Here is a 14,517-nt window from a genome sequence, read left to right as displayed (position 1 = left end):
ATACGTTCCCTCAAAGTGACATAAGGTTTGTCTCTCAGATTCCTACAGATCGGGAGATATTTGAATTTTAAAAATTGAATTTCGAATAATCTCTACAAATTTTAATGTCTCTATCCTCCAAACCCTTGGACATACATTGACGTGACTCTGACAGCAAGTTGAGATATACGTTCCCTCAAAGTGACATAAGTTTTGTCTCTCAGATTCCTACAGATCGGGAGATATTTGGCTTTAACTAATTGACTTTCGAATAATCTCGAAAAATTAAAATGTCTCTATCCTCCAAATACTTGGACATACATTGACGTGACTCTGACAGCAAGTTGAGATATACGTTCCTTCAAAGCGACATAAGTTTTGTCTCTCAGATTCCTACAGATCGGGAGATATTTGGCTTTAACTAATTGACTTTCGAATAATCTCGAAAAATTAAAATGTCTCTATCCTCCAAATACTTGGACATACATTGACGTGACTCTGACAGCAAGTTGAGATATACGTTCCCTCAAAGTGACATAAGTTTTGTCTCTCAGATTCCTACAGATCGGCAGATATTTGCCTTTTAAAAATTGACTTTCGAATAATCTCTAGAAATTTAAATGTCTCTATCCTCCAATCCCTTCGACATACATTGACGTAACTATGACATGAAGTTGACATATACATTCCCTCAAAGTGACATAAGGTTCGTCTCTCAGATTCCTACAGATCGGGAGATATTTGCCTTATGAAATATAGATTTTCGAATAATCTCGAAAAATTAAAATGTCTCTATCCTCCAAACCCTTGGACTTACATTGACGTGACTCTGACAGGAAGTTTAAATATACGTTCCCTCGAAGTGACATAAGTTTTGCCTCTCAGATTCTTACAGATCGGGAGATATTTGCCTTTGAAAAATTGACTTTCGAATAATCTCTAAAAATTTAAATGTCTCTATCCTCCAAACCCTTGGACATACATTGACGTGACTCTGACAGGACGTTGACATATACGTTCCCTCAAAGTGATATAAGTTTTGTCTCTCAGATTCTTACAGATCGGGAGATATTTGCCTTTTCAAAAAATTGACTTTCGAATAATCTCGAAAAATTAAAATGTCTCTATCCTCCAAAACCTTGGACATACATTGACGTGACTCTGACAGGAAGTTTACATATACGTTCGCTCAAAGTGACATAAGTTTTGTCTCTCAGATTCCTACAGATCGTGAGATATTTGCCTTTAAAAAATTGACTTTCGAATAATCTCGAAAAATTAAAATGTCTCTATCCTCCAAACCCTTGGACATGCATTGACGAAACTCTGACATGAAGTTGACATATGCGTTCCCTCAAAGTGACATAAGGTTTGTCTCTCAGATGAATACAGATCGGGACATATTTTCCTTTTAAAAATTAACTTTCGAATAATCTCGAAAAATTAAAATGTCTCTATCCCCCAAACCCTTGGACATACATTTACGTACCTCTGACAGGAAGTTGACATATACGTTACCTCAAAGTGACATAAGTTTTGTCTCTCAGATTAATACAGATCGGGAGATATTTGAATTTTAAAAATTGACTTTCGAATAATCTCGAAAAATTAAAATGTCTCTATCCCCCAAACCCTTGGACATACATTTACTTACCTCTGACAGGAAGTTGACATATTCGTTCCCTCAAAGTGACGTAAGTTTTTTCTCTCAGATTCCTACAGATCGGTAGATACTTGAATTTCACAAATTGACTTTCGAATAATCTCGAAAAATTAAAATGTCTCTATCCTCCAAACCCTTGGATATACATTGACGTGACTCTGTCAGCAAGTTGACATATACGTTCCCTCAAAGTGACATAAGATTTGTCTCTCAGATTCCTACAGATCGGGAGATATTTGATTTTTAAAAAATATACTTTCGAAAAATCTCTAAAAATTTAAATGTCTGTATCCTCCAAACCCTTGGACATACATTAACGAGATTCTGACAAGAAGTTGACATATACGTTCCCCCAAAGTGACGTAAGTTTTGTCTCTCAGATTCCTACCGATCGGGAGATATTTGACTTTTAAAAATTGACTTTCGAATAATCTCTAAAAATTTAAATGTCTCTATCCTCCAAACCCTTGGACATACATTGAAGTGACTCTTACAGGAAGTTGACATATGCGTTCCCTCAAATTGACATAAGTTTCGTCTCTCAGATTGCTACAGATCCGGAAATATTTGCCTTTTAAAAATTGACTTTCGAATAATCTCGAAAAATTAAAATGTCTCTATCCTCCAAACCCATGGACATACATTGACGTGACTGTGACATGACGTTGACATATACGTTCCCTCAAAGTGACATAAGTTTTGTCTCTCAGATTAATACAGATCGATAGATATTTGCCTTCTCAAAAATTGACTTTCGAATAATCTCGAAAAATTAAAATGTCTCTATCCTCCAAACCCTTCGACATACATTGACGTAACTATGACATGAAGTTGACATATACATTCTCTCAAAGTGACATAAGGTTCGTCTCTCAGATTCCTACAGATCGGGAGATATTTGCCTTTGAAAAATTGACTTTCGAATAATCTCTAAAAATTTAAATGTCTCTATCCTCAAAACCCTTGGACATACATTGACGTGACTCTGACAGGAAGTTGACATATACGTTCCCTCAAAGTGATATAAGTTTCGTCTCTCAGATTCCTACAGATCGGGAGATATTTGCCTTTCAAAAAATTGACTTTCGAATAATCTCGAAAAATTTAAATGTCTCTATCCTCCAAAACCTTGGACATACATTGACGTGACTCTGACAGGAAGTTGACATATACGTTCCCTCAAAGTGATATAAGTTTCGTCTCTCAGTTTCCTACAGATCGGGAGATATTTGCCTTTCAAAAAATTGACTTTCGAATAATCTCGAAAAATTTAAATGTCTCTATCCTCCAAAACCTTGGACATACATTGACGTGACTCTGACAGGAAGTTTACATATACGTTCCCTCAAAGTTACATAAGTTTTGTCTCTCAGATTCCTACAGATCGGGAGATATTTGCCTTTTAAAAATTGACTTTCGAATAATCTCTAAAAATTTAAATGTCTCTATCCTCCAAACCCTTGGACATACATTGACGTGACTCTGACAGGAAGTTGACATATATGTTCCCTCAAAGTGACATAAGGTTTGTCTCTCAGATTCCTACAGATCGGGAGATATTTGCCTTTTAAAAATTGACTTTCGAATAATCTCGAAAAATTAAAATGTCTCTATCCTCCAAACCCTTGGACATGCATTGACGAAACTCTGACATCAAGTTCACATATGCGTTCCCTCAAAGTGACATAAGGTTTGTCTCTCAGATGAATACAGATCGGGAGATATTTGCCTTTTAAAAATTGACTTTTGAATAATCTCGAAAAATTTAAATGTCTCTATCCCCCAAACCCTTGGACATACATTTACGTACCTCTGACAGGAAGTTGACATATACGTTCCCTCAAAGTGACATAAGTTTTGTCTCTCAGATTCCTACAGATCGGGAGATATTTGAATTTTAAAAATTGACTTTCGAATAATCTCGAAAAATTAAAATGTCTCTATCCCCCAAACCCTTGGACATACATTTATGTACCTCTGACAGGAAGTTGACATATTCGTTCCCTCAAAGTGACGTAAGTTTTGTCTCTCAGATTCCTACAGATCGGGAGATATTTGATTTTTAAAAAATATACTTTCGAAAAATCTCTAAATATTTAAATGTCTGTATCCTCCAAACCCTTGGACATACATTAACGAGATTCTGACAAGAAGATGACATATACGTTCCCTCAAAGTGACGTAAGTTTTGTCTCTCAGATTCCTACCGATCGGGAGATATTTGCCTTTTAAAAATTGCCTTTCGAATAATCTCTTAAAATTTAAATGTCTCTATCCTCCAAACCCTTGGACATACATTGAAGTGACTCTGACAGGAAGTTGACATATATGTTCCCTCAAAGTGACATAAGTTTTGTCTCTTAGATTCCTACTGATCGGGAGATATTTGCCTTTAAAAATTGAATTTCGAATAATCTCGAAAAATTAAAATGTCTCTATCCTCCAAACCTTTGGACATACATTGACGAAACTCTGACATGAAGTTGACATATGTGTTCCCTCAAATTGACATAAGTTTTGTCTCTCAGATTGCTACAGATCCGGAAATATTTGCCTTTTAAAAATTGACTTTCGAATAATCTCGAAAAATTAAAATGTCTCTATCCTCCAAACCCATGGACATACATTGACGTGACTGTGACATGACGTTGACATATACGTTCCCTCAAAGTGACATAAGTTTTGTCTCTCAGATTAATACAGATCGATAGATATTTGCCTTCTCAAAAATTGTCTTTCGAATAATCTCGAAAAATTAAAATGTCTCTATCCACCAAAACCCTTAGACATACATTGACGAGACTCTGACATGAAGTTTTACATATGCGTTCCCTCAAAGTGACATAAGGTTTGTCTCTCAGATGCCTACAGATCGGGAGATATTTGCCTTTTAAAAATTGACTTTGAATAATCTCGAAAAATTAAAATGTCTCTATCGTCAAAACCCTTGGACATACAATAACGAGATTCTGACATGACGTTGAAATATACGTTCCCTCAAAGTGACATAAGGTTTGTCTCTCAGATTCCTACAGATCGGGAGATATTTGAATTTTAAAAATTGAATTTCGAATAATCTCTACAAATTTTAATGTCTCTATCCTCCAAACCCTTGGACATACATTGACGTGACCCTGACATGAAGTTGACATATGCGTTCCTTCCATGCGACATAAGTTTTGTCTCTCAGATTCCTACAGATCGGGAGATATTTGGCTTTAACTAATTGACTTTCGAATAATCTCGAAAAATTAAAATGTCTCTATCCTCCAAATACTTGGACATACATTGAAGTGACTCTGACAGCAAGTTGACATATACGTACCCTCAAAGTGACATAAGTTTTGTCTCTCAGATTCCTACAGATCGGCAGATATTTGCCTTTTAAAAATTGACTTTCGAATAATCTCTAGAAATTTAAATGTCTCTATCCTCCAAACCCTTCGACATACATTGACGTAACTATAACATGAAGTTGACATATACATTCCCTCAAAGTGACATAAGGTTCGTCTCTCAGATTCCTACAGATCGGGACATATTTGCCTTTTGAAATATAGATTTTCGAATAATCTCGAAAAATTAAAATGTCTCTATCCTCCAAACCCTTGGACATACATTGACGTGACTCTGACAGGAAGTTTAAATATACGTTCCCTCGAAGTGACATAAGTTTTGTCTCTCAGATTCCTACAGATCGGGAGATATTTGCCTTTTAAAAATTGACTTTCGAATAATCTCTAAAAATTTAAATGTCTCTATCCTCCAAACCCTTGGACATGCATTGACGAAACTCTGACATGAAGTTGACATATGCGTACCCTCAAAGTGACATAAGGGTTGTCTCTCAGATGAATACAAATCGGGAGATATTTGCCTTTTAAAAATTGACTTTCGAATAATCTCGAAAAATTAAAATGTCTCTATCCCCCAAACCCTTGGACATACATTTAGTACCTCTGACAGGAATTTGACATATACGTTCCCTCATAGTGACATAAGTTTTGTCTCTCAGATTCCTACAGATCGGGAGATATTTGAATTTTAAAAATTGACTTTCGAATAATCTCGAAAAATTAAAATGTCTCTATCCCCCAAACCCTTGGACATACATTTACGTACCTCTGACAGGAAGTTGACATATTCGTTCCCTCAAAGTGTCGTAAGTTTTGTCTCTCAGATTCCTACAGATCGGTAGATATTTGAATTTCACAAATTGACTTTCGAATAATCTCGAAAAATTAAAATGTCTCTATCCTCCAAACCCTTGGATATACATTGACGTGACTCTGACAGGAAGTTGACATATATGTTCCCTCAAAGTGACATAAGTTTTGTCTCTTAGATTCCTACAGATCGGGAGATATTTCCCTTTAAAAATTGAATTTCGAATAATCTCGAAAAATTAAAATGTCTCTATCCTCCAAACCCTTGGACATACATTGACGAGACTCTGACATGAAGTTGACATATGCGTTCCCTCAAATTGACATAAGTTTTGTCTCTCAGATTGCTACAGATCCGGAAATATTTGCCTTTTAAAAATTGAGTTTCGAATAATCTCGAAAAATTAAAATGTCTCTATCGTCCAAACCCTTGGACATACATTGACGTGACTCTGAAAGGAAGTTGACATATACGTTCCCTCAAAGTGACGTAAGTTTTGTCTCTCAGATTCCTACAGATCGGGAAATATTTGCTTTTTAAAAAATATGCTTTCGAATAATCTCTAAAAATTTAAATGTCTCTATCCTCCAAACCCATGAACATACATTGACGTGACTCTGACAGGAAGTTGATATATACGTTTCCTCAAAGTGACATAAGTTTTGTCTATCACATTCCTACAGATCGGGAGATATTTGCCTTTTAAAAATTGACTTTCGAATAATCCCGAAAAATTAAAATGTCTCTATCCTCCAAACCCTTGACATACATTTACGTACCTCTGACAAAAAGTTGACAGATACGTTCCCTCAAGGTGACATAAGTTTTGTCTCTCAGATTCCTACAGATCGGGAGATATTTGAATTTTAAAAATTGACTTTCGAATAATCTCTAAATATTTAAATGTCTCTATCCTAAAAACCCTTGGACATACATTGACGTGACTCTGACATGAATTTGACATATATGTTCCCTCAAAGTGACATAAGTTTTGTCTCTCAGATTCCTACAGATCGGGAGGTATTTGCCTTTCACAAATTGACTTTCGAATAATCTCGAAAAATTAAAATGTCTCTATCCTCCAAACCCTTGGACATACATTGACGAGAGTTTGACATGAAGTTGACATATACGTTCCCTCAAAGTGACATACGTTTTGTCTCTCAGATTAATACAGATCGATAGATATTTGCCTTTTAAAAATTGACTTTCGAAAAATCTCTAAAAATTTAAATGTCTCTATCCTCCAAACCCATGGACATACATTGACGTGACTGTGACATGACGTTGACATATACGTTCCCTCAAAGTGACATAAGTTTTGTCTCTCAGATTAATACAGATCGATAGATATTTGCCTTTTAAAAATTGACTTTCGAATAATCTCTAGAAATTTAAATGTCTCTATCCTCCAAACCCTTTGACATACATTGACAAGAGTTTGACATGAAGTTGACATATACGTTCCCTCAAAGTGACATAAGTTTTGTCTCACAGATTACTACAGATCGGGAGATATTTGCCTTTCACAAATTGACTTTCGAATAATCTCGAAAAATTAAAATGTCTCTATCCTCCAAACCCTTGGATATACATTGACGTGACTCTGTCAGCAAGTTGACATATACGTTCCCTCAAAGTGACATAAGATTTGTCTCTCAGATTCCTACAGATCGGGAGATATTTGCCTTTTAAAAATTGACTTTCGAATAATCTCTAGAAATTTAAATGTCTCTATCCTCCAAACCCTTTGACATACATTGACAAGAGTTTGACATGAAGTTGACATATACGTTCCCTCAAAGTGACATAAGTTTTGTCTCACAGATTACTACAGATCGGGAGATATTTGCCTTTCACAAATTGACGTTCGAATAATCTCGAAAAATTAAAATGTCTCTATCGTCCAAACCCTTGGACATACATTGACGAGATTTAGACATGAAATTCACATATACGTTCCCTCAAAGTGACATAGGTTTTGTCTCTCAGAGTACTAAAGATCGGGAGATATTTGCCTTTTAAAAATTGACTTTCGAAAAATCTCTAAAAATTTAAATGTCTCTATCCTCCAAACCCATGGACATACATTGACGTGACTGTGACATGACGTTGACATATACGTTCCCTCAAAGTGACATAAGTTTTGTCTCTCAGATTAATACAGATCGATAGATATTTGCCTTTTAAAAATTGACTTTCGAATAATCTCTAGAAATTTAAATGTCTCTATCCTCCAAACCCTTTGACATACATTGACAAGAGTTTGACATGAAGTTGACATATACGTTCCCTCAAAGTGACATAAGTTTTGTCTCACAGATTACTACAGATCGGGAGATATTTGCCTTTCACAAATTGACTTTCGAATAATCTCGAAAAATTAAAATGTCTCTATCCTCCAAACCCTTGGATATACATTGACGTGACTATGTCAGCAAGTTGACATATACGTTCCCTCAAAGTGACATAAGATTTGTCTCTCAGATTCCTACAGATCGGGAGATATTTGCCTTTTAAAAATTGACTTTCGAATAATCTCTAGAAATTTAAATGTCTCTATCCTCCAAACCCTTTGACATACATTGACAAGAGTTTGACATGAAGTTGACATATACGTTCCCTCAAAGTGACATAAGTTTTGTCTCACAGATTACTACAGATCGGGAGATATTTGCCTTTCACAAATTGACGTTCGAATAATCTCGAAAAATTAAAATGTCTCTATCGTCCAAACCCTTGGACATACATTGACGAGATTTTGACATGAAATTCACATATACGTTCCCTCAAAGTGACATAGGTTTTGTCTCTCAGAGTACTAAAGATCGGGAGATATTTGCCTTTTAAAAATTGACTTTCGAAAAATCTCTAAAAATTTAAATGTCTCTATCCTCCAAACCCATAGACATACATTGACGTGACTGTGACATGACGTTGACATATACGTTCCCTCAAAGTGACATAAGTTTTGTCTCTCAGATTAATACAGATCGATAGATATTTGAATTTTCAAAAATTGACTTTCGAATAATCTCGAAAAATTAAAATGTCTCTATCCTCCAAACCCTTAGACATACATTGACGAGACTCTGACATGAAGTTATACATATGCGTTCCCTCAAAGTGACATAAGGTTTCTCTCAGATGCCTAGAGATCGGGAGATATTTGCCTTTTAAATTTGACTTTGAATAATCTCGAAAAATTAAAATGTCTCTATTGTCAAAACCCATGGACATACAATGACGAGATTCTGACATGAAGTTGACATATACGTTCCCTCAAAGTGACATAAGTTTTGTCTCTCAGATTCCTGCAGATCGGGAGATATTTGCCTTTTGAAAAATTGACTTTCGAATAATCTCGAAAAATTAAAATGTCTCTATCCTCCAAACCCTTTTACATACATTGACGTGCCTCTGACAGGACGTTTACATGTACGTTCCCTCAAAGTGACATAAGTTTTGTCTCTCAGATTCCTACAGATCGGGAGATATTTGAATTTTAAATATTGACTTTCGAATAATCTCTAGAAATTTAAATGTCTCTATCCTCCAAACCCTTGGACATACATTGACGTGACTCTGACATGAAGTTGACATATGCGTTCCCTCAAAGTGACATAAGTTTTGTCTCTCAGATTCCTACAGATCGGTTGATATTTGCCTTTCACAAATTGACTTTCGAATAATCTCGAAAAATTCAAACGTCTCTATCCTCCAAACCCTTGGACATACATTGACGAGATTTTGACATGAAGTTGACATATACGTTCCCTCAAAGTGACATAAGTTTTGTCTCTCAGATTACTACAGATCGGGAGATATTTGCTTTTTAAAAATTGACTTTCGAATAATCTCGAAAAATTAAATTGTCTCTATTCTCCAAACCCTTGGACATACATTGACGAGACTCTGACATGAAGTTGACATATGCGTTCCCTCAAAGTAACATAAGGTTTGTCTCTATGATGCCTACAGATCGGGAGATATTTGCCTTTTAAAAATTTACTTTCGAATAATCTCGAAAAATTAAAATGTCTCTATCGTCCAAACCCTTGGACATACATTAACGAGATTCTGACATGACGTTGACATATACGTTCCCTCAAAGTGACATAAGGTTTGTCTCTCAGATTCCTACAGATCGGGAGATATTTGAATTTTAAAAATTGAATTTCGAATAATCTCTACAAATTTTAATGTCTCTATCCTCCAAACCCTTGGACATACATTGACGTGACTCTGACAGCAAGTTGAGATATACGTTCCCTCAAAGTGACATAAGTTTTGTCTCTCAGATTCCTACAGATCGGGAGATATTTGGCTTTAACTAATTGACTTTCGAATAATCTCGAAAAATTAAAATGTCTCTATCCTCCAAATACTTGGACATACATTGACGTGACTCTGACAGCAAGTTGAGATATACGTTCCTTCAAAGCGACATAAGTTTTGTCTCTCAGATTCCTACAGATCGGGAGATATTTGGCTTTAACTAATTGACTTTCGAATAATCTCGAAAAATTAAAATGTCTCTATCCTCCAAATACTTGGACATACATTGACGTGACTCTGACAGCAAGTTGAGATATACGTTCCCTCAAAGTGACATAAGTTTTGTCTCTCAGATTCCTACAGATCGGCAGATATTTGCCTTTTAAAAATTGACTTTCGAATAATCTCTAGAAATTTAAATGTCTCTATCCTCCAATCCCTTCGACATACATTGACGTAACTATGACATGAAGTTGACATATACATTCCCTCAAAGTGACATAAGGTTCGTCTCTCAGATTCCTACAGATCGGGAGATATTTGCCTTATGAAATATAGATTTTCGAATAATCTCGAAAAATTAAAATGTCTCTATCCTCCAAACCCTTGGACTTACATTGACGTGACTCTGACAGGAAGTTTAAATATACGTTCCCTCGAAGTGACATAAGTTTTGTCTCTCAGATTCTTACAGATCGGGAGATATTTGCCTTTGAAAAATTGACTTTCGAATAATCTCTAAAAATTTAAATGTCTCTATCCTCCAAACCCTTGGACATACATTGACGTGACTCTGACAGGACGTTGACATATACGTTCCCTCAAAGTGATATAAGTTTCGTCTCTCAGATTCTTACAGATCGGGAGATATTTGCCTTTTCAAAAAATTGACTTTCGAATAATCTCGAAAAATTAAAATGTCTCTATCCTCCAAAACCTTGGACATACATTGACGTGACTCTGACAGGAAGTTTACATATACGTTCGCTCAAAGTGACATAAGTTTTGTCTCTCAGATTCCTACAGATCGTGAGATATTTGCCTTTTAAAAATTGACTTTCGAATAATCTCGAAAAATTAAAATGTCTCTATCCTCCAAACCCTTGGACATGCATTGACGAAACTCTGACATGAAGTTGACATATGCGTTCCCTCAAAGTGACATAAGGTTTGTCTCTCAGATGAATACAGATCGGGAGATATTTGCCTTTTAAAAATTGACTTTCGAATAATCTCGAAAAATTAAAATGTCTCTATCCCCCAAACCCTTGGACATACATTTACGTACCTCTGACAGGAAGTTGACATATACGTTACCTCAAAGTGACATAAGTTTTGTCTCTCAGATTAATACAGATCGGGAGATATTTGAATTTTAAAAATTGACTTTCGAATAATCTCGAAAAATTAAAATGTCTCTATCCCCCAAACCCTTGGACATACATTTACTTACCTCTGACAGGAAGTTGACATATTCGTTCCCTCAAAGTGACGTAAGTTTTTTCTCTCAGATTCCTACAGATCGGTAGATATTTGAATTTCACAAATTGACTTTCGAATAATCTCGAAAAATTAAAATGTCTCTATCCTCCAAACCCTTGGATATACATTGACGTGACTCTGTCAGCAAGTTGACATATACGTTCCCTCAAAGTGACATAAGATTTGTCTCTCAGATTCCTACAGATCGGGAGATATTTGATTTTTAAAAAATATACTTTCGAAAAATCTCTAAAAATTTAAATGTCTGTATCCTCCAAACCCTTGGACATACATTAACGAGATTCTGACAAGAAGTTGACATATACGTTCCCCCAAAGTGACGTAAGTTTTGTCTCTCAGAATCCTACCGATCGGGAGATATTTGACTTTTAAAAATTGACTTTCGAATAATCTCTAAAAATTTAAATGTCTCTATCCTCCAAACCCTTGGACATACATTGAAGTGACTCTTACAGGAAGTTGACATATGCGTTCCCTCAAATTGACATAAGTTTCGTCTCTCAGATTGCTACAGATCCGGAAATATTTGCCTTTTAAAAATTGACTTTCGAATAATCTCGAAAAATTAAAATGTCTCTATCCTCCAAACCCATGGACATACATTGACGTGACTGTGACATGACGTTGACATATACGTTCCCTCAAAGTGACATAAGTTTTGTCTCTCAGATTAATACAGATCGATAGATATTTGCCTTCTCAAAAATTGACTTTCGAATAATCTCGAAAAATTAAAATGTCTCTATCCTCCAAACCCTTCGACATACATTGACGTAACTATGACATGAAGTTGACATACACATTCTCTCAAAGTGACATAAGGTTCGTCTCTCAGATTCCTACAGATCGGGAGATATTTGCCTTTGAAAAATTGACTTTCGAATAATCTCTAAAAATTTAAATGTCTCTATCCTCAAAACCCTTGGACATACATTGACGTGACTCTGACAGGAAGTTGACATATACGTTCCCTCAAAGTGATATAAGTTTCGTCTCTCAGATTCCTACAGATCGGGAGATATTTGCCTTTCAAAAAATTGACTTTCGAATAATCTCGAAAAATTTAAATGTCTCTATCCTCCAAAACCTTGGACATACATTGACGTGACTCTGACAGGAAGTTGACATATACGTTCCCTCAAAGTGATATAAGTTTTGTCTCTCAGATTCCTACAGATCGGCAGATATTTGCCTTTTAAAAATTGACTTTCGAATAATCTCTAGAAATTTAAATGTCTCTATCCTCCAAACCCTTCGACATACATTGACGTAACTATAACATGAAGTTGACATATACATTCCCTCAAAGTGACATAAGGTTCGTCTCTCAGATTCCTACAGATCGGGACATATTTGCCTTTTGAAATATAGATTTTCGAATAATCTCGAAAAATTAAAATGTCTCTATCCTCCAAACCCTTGGACATACATTGACGTGACTCTGACAGGAAGTTTAAATATACGTTCCCTCGAAGTGACATAAGTTTTGTCTCTCAGATTCCTACAGATCGGGAGATATTTGCCTTTTAAAAATTGACTTTCGAATAATCTCTAAAAATTTAAATGTCTCTATCCTCCAAACCCTTGGACATGCATTGACGAAACTCTGACATGAAGTTGACATATGCGTACCCTCAAAGTGACATAAGGGTTGTCTCTCAGATGAATACAAATCGGGAGATATTTGCCTTTTAAAAATTGACTTTCGAATAATCTCGAAAAATTAAAATGTCTCTATCCCCCAAACCCTTGGACATACATTTAGTACCTCTGACAGGAATTTGACATATACGTTCCCTCAAAGTGACATAAGTTTTGTCTCTCAGATTCCTACAGATCGGGAGATATTTGAATTTTAAAAATTGACTTTCGAATAATCTCGAAAAATTAAAATGTCTCTATCCCCCAAACCCTTGGACATACATTTACGTACCTCTGACAGGAAGTTGACATATTCGTTCCCTCAAAGTGTCGTAAGTTTTGTCTCTCAGATTCCTACAGATCGGTAGATATTTGAATTTCACAAATTGACTTTCGAATAATCTCGAAAAATTAAAATGTCTCTATCCTCCAAACCCTTGGATATACATTGACGTGACTCTGACAGGAAGTTGACATATATGTTCCCTCAAAGTGACATAAGTTTTGTCTCTTAGATTCCTACAGATCGGGAGATATTTCCCTTTAAAAATTGAATTTCGAATAATCTCGAAAAATTAAAATGTCTCTATCCTCCAAACCCTTGGACATACATTGACGAGACTCTGACATGAAGTTGACATATGCGTTCCCTCAAATTGACATAAGTTTTGTCTCTCAGATTGCTACAGATCCGGAAATATTTGCCTTTTAAAAATTGAGTTTCGAATAATCTCGAAAAATTAAAATGTCTCTATCGTCCAAACCCTTGGACATACATTGACGTGACTCTGAAAGGAAGTTGACATATACGTTCCCTCAAAGTGACGTAAGTTTTGTCTCTCAGATTCCTACAGATCGGGAAATATTTGCTTTTTAAAAAATATGCTTTCGAATAATCTCTAAAAATTTAAATGTCTCTATCCTCCAAACCCATGAACATACATTGACGTGACTCTGACAGGAAGTTGATATATACGTTTCCTCAAAGTGACATAAGTTTTGTCTATCACATTCCTACAGATCGGGAGATATTTGCCTTTTAAAAATTGACTTTCGAATAATCCCGAAAAATTAAAATGTCTCTATCCTCCAAACCCTTGACATACATTTACGTACCTCTGACAAAAAGTTGACAGATACGTTCCCTCAAGGTGACATAAGTTTTGTCTCTCAGATTCCTACAGATCGGGAGATATTTGAATTTTAAAAATTGACTTTCGAATAATCTCTAAATATTTAAATGTCTCTATCCTAAAAACCCTTGGACATACATTGACGTGACTCTG

The sequence above is a fragment of the Zootermopsis nevadensis genome, unplaced genomic scaffold, assembly GCF_977971745.1.
Source record: "Zootermopsis nevadensis isolate Lab colony 2312 unplaced genomic scaffold, Znev_1.0 Znev_ptg000095l, whole genome shotgun sequence".
NCBI lineage: Eukaryota > Metazoa > Arthropoda > Insecta > Blattodea > Termopsidae > Zootermopsis > Zootermopsis nevadensis.
This window is presented reverse-complemented; position numbering follows the sequence as displayed.